Source organism: Eptesicus fuscus, chromosome 19 (genome assembly GCF_027574615.1).
Source record: "Eptesicus fuscus isolate TK198812 chromosome 19, DD_ASM_mEF_20220401, whole genome shotgun sequence".
NCBI lineage: Eukaryota > Metazoa > Chordata > Mammalia > Chiroptera > Vespertilionidae > Eptesicus > Eptesicus fuscus.
In genome coordinates this window covers 27,522,457-27,526,429 of record NC_072491.1, presented here as the reverse complement: position 1 = coordinate 27,526,429, position 3,973 = coordinate 27,522,457, and the positions used below count along the sequence as shown (strand labels likewise).

Here is a 3,973-nt window from a genome sequence, read left to right as displayed (position 1 = left end):
GGGCTTCTCTTGTATGTTTGGTTGTTGGCAGGCTCTGAGCTTGGTTACTCTTAGTTCTCCTTCAGATATCCTCTCATCTTCCAAAAAGCCAGCTCAGACTCACTTACATGGCTGTCTGAGGATTCCAATAATTTGTGGCCATTTTCTTAATGTTTTTTTTTATTGATTTCAGAGAGAGAAAGGGAGAGGGAAAGAGGGGCAGAAACATCAATGATGAGATAGAATCATCCATTGGCTGCCTCCTGCAGGGCCCCCTGCTGGGAATCAAGCCTGCAAACAGGCATGTGCCCTGACCAGGAATAAAACCGTGACCTCCTGGTTCATAGGTCAATGCTTAACCACTGGGCAACACTGGCTGGGCTGTGGCCATTTTTAAGTCTTTTCCAATATTAATTGAAGTGTGACTTACATAGGTGTATACACAGTGTCCAAATATATACTCAAAACCAGTGTGTTTAACTGTATGTAATCTATATCTCAAAGTAAAAATACTAAAAAGAAAAAGTACATAAGTGCCTTTGAGGTGAAAGTGTGTGTGTGTGTGCATGTGTGTATATATATATATATATATATATATATATATATATTAAAAGCCTACTATGCGAAGTGTCCCCTTGGGAGTTCGACAGGGAGACCGTGAGTTCACTCACTCACTATGACATGCGCTGACCACCAGAGGGCTGCATGGAACGAAGGAAGGCCCCAGCCGGCAGCTGCTAGGGACCTACCCATGCATAAATTTTGTGCACTGGGCTTCTAGCATATTATAATTCTTGCGTGGGTACCGTCCCTAGGCCTGGCCTGCGATCAGGGCCATCTTCCCTGGCTGCCCATAGCCAACCCGCCCCCCGCCGCCACCCACCCCGAGTTCCCTGTTCACCATTGGGTGATTGGAGCCTGCGGGCTAGGGGGAGCGACCAAGAGGTCGGCTGTTCCACCCACTCACTGGCCCCGCCCCGCCCCCCTCTGTCACCCACCCCTGGCTCCCCGTTCACCATCAGGCAATGGGAGCCTGCTGGCCTGGGAAAGGGACCAAGAGGTTGGCTGTTCCTGCCTGCTTGCTGGCCCCGCCCCTGTCACAGGTCACCCTCTGTGGGGGGGCAACCGGTGGGGTGGGGGCCTTGGCCTGGTGCCGCCCGCATCCCCCGCCACCCACCCTCAGTTCCCCGTTCGCAATTGGATGATGGAAGCCTGCCAGCTGGGGAAAGGGACCGAGAGGTGGTCAGTGTGCCTCATAGTGACTGGTCAAGCAGTTGTTCTGGTCATTCCGCCATTAGGGTCAATTTGCATAATACCCTTTTATTATATAGGATGGCTTATCAGTTACCATGATTTTTGTAATAAGAAATAGATTTAAACAACAAAGAGAACTTGTTGTTTTTAAATGAAAAGATCAATTGTAGGTGTAGATGTTATTTGAGCAAGGTTCCAGCTCCATAGTTTTGCAGTTACCTCTCCTTTGCTATCCTTCTTATACAAGAATAGACTTTGTTTCTAAATTGGCATTTTTCATTATAGCAAAATGGCAACAGCCATCTTAGGCATCACATCTGCACATTGTCGAGAAAAAGATGCAAATTCTCTATCATCAACCAGTAAACAAAAGTCAGTGGTTTCAGTATGATTGGACCAACTTAGATCTTAAACCCAGACAATATCCCAAATAAGCCTGGGTTACAAGCTCATCTATGATCCAATCACTGTGGTGGGGTGGAGAGGACAATATTTAGATCATGTCAAGCATGACCTACCCTTGAAGGTAGGAGTAGATTAACCATGTCCTGACCTCATGGCACATACAGAGTGTACAAAGAGTGAGGCAATCAAATTACACAAAGAAGCAGAATTTTAGGGAAAACAATAAATAAGAAAAAATAATCTGAGTAACCAAGCGGGCGGTGGGGAGAAGGAAGGATTTTTCTGGAGTTGTGTACAATTCTCAATCAGATAGTATTGATGGATTTACTTTACTTTTAGTTCCAGGTAAAATAATTTAATAGGGAACATAGAAAAGATTGACATGGCATGACATTTATTTGTATATTTTGACGCCTAACATACAAGTCCCTGGTCGAGGCTATCTCCATCCCACTGCACCTGTTTGTTTCACTGTTACTATAGAGTTGTTCTGAGGGGAGCACCTGGACTTTAGATTATACCCACTTAGGGACACTAACCTGGTTATCCTCAACCTGTAGATTTTATTACTGCATAATATTTCACACAGACTACTGCTGTGGGGGAATGATCCAGAGACCTGGAAAATTAGGATATGATTTTGGAAATTTGCCTAGGGGACTGGCAATATCCTTCTCCCAAACATTTATTTTGATCTTGTGGCTCATTGTGAGGGGAAATACAATAGGCAGGGAGTGCTTTTGGACACCACCGCATTCTCTGGTACACATTTGAACTTCTGCCAGCCACAGATCATCTCTTTTGCTTAACTTTCTCCACCTGAGAATTTCGAGTGACAGTGGAAGAAGAAATATACTAAGCTTTAGCAGTCACTGACACTTGGGTGTCAATGAGAGTATGGGTGATGAGGAAGTAGGGTAGGAGAAGGAGAGGAAGGCGAGAGTTTGAGGACAATGAGAATCCCTGTGTGTTTCCAGAGAAGAAGAATCACTAAGAAGGAAAAGTCTCTCTTTTTCTTTCTCTTAAAAGAATTTTATTAAAGCATAGAGCAACATATAGCTTCTAGACCCAGCTGCTAAGGAGACCCTGCTATGCTGTGGTTACTGGCTGGGGCATGGCAGGTGGCTCTGGCTTCCCACCCTTCTATTCTGCCATGCGGGTAGTTGGCAGTATCCCATCTTTGGATTCCGCAAAGCTCACGTGTGGTAGGGGCTTCGTAGGGCCAGTCTTACCACTCAGGTCTCAAGGAAGCATGATCTTCACTGTGAGGCCCAGCACACCCTGTGGGAGCAGCACATGGCGCCCGGCAGTGTCAACGTAGTAGTTAACAGGGTCCCCACGGGGGATCATCAGACCATCGACAAACTCCATGGATTTAGCCCTCTGTCCTCAAAGATTCCCAGACACCTTATAGCCTTTGACCCCACTCTCCATGATGAACCTCAACACACCATAGCAGGCTCTCCACACAGCAAGGGCTCCTAGGAGTTTGTAACCAGAGACTCTGCCTGGACAATGGCACACAGACCTTTTTGCAGTGTAGGCCTTTTCAGTATAAAGCTCTACACTGCCCTTGGGGAAGCCAAATGTCTTCTGAACCACAGCAGTTAATTCCTATATTTATGGGCCCTTCTCTGCTTCAAAAGCTATAATTACAAGAAAAAAGACTGCTTCCTCATTTTTATCCTCTTCTTCACTTCCTCCCCACCCACTATGACAATGGTGGCTTGGGTGTGACTAATACTAGAGTAACTTTACACTGGTTACTTAACTTTACCTGGTGGCCAAAATAATAATTTCTGTCCTGGTTGGTGTAACTATGACTTTAACTTCAGAATAGCCATCTTCAGCCATTTCCTATTGTTCAGTTCAGCTTTGAAGATGCCACCAGCAATAATCTACCTCTTCTTGGAAATTTTCATCACCATCTTGCCCCTAAGAGAGAAAAAGTAAAACCATGGTAGCCAAGATAAATGACACCTACTTCATAATGTGCGCAGTCTACACCTGGGCCTTATCTCAGCATGTATAATGCAAACTTGCCTTAGGGAGGACAAGGTGACATCAAAGAATCTGTAAAGTGTCCTCAGTATAGAGCCCTACATTCTGCATGCCATTTGCTGCCTAATATGAGCCCAGCCAAGTTGTATAGTCTTTTGAGCCTCCATTTTCTCATTTGAAAATTGGGGATAAAAGCACACTTATCTCATAGTGTAACTATGAGAATTAAAATTTGTGGTATATGAATAAACCAGTGTAAAGTTACTCTAGTATTAGTCACACCCAAGCTACCATTGTCATAGTGGGTGGGGAGGAGGTGAATAAGAGGATAAAA

The 3,973-nt window shown here is 45.0% G+C and overlaps 1 pseudogene; it reads right to left on the bottom strand.

The window, feature by feature from the left end:
- Positions 1-2,727: 2,727 nt before the first annotated feature.
- LOC103287644 (40S ribosomal protein S3-like) lies at positions 2,728-3,566 on the bottom strand (annotated as a pseudogene).
- Between the last annotated feature and the right edge of the window lie 407 nt (positions 3,567-3,973).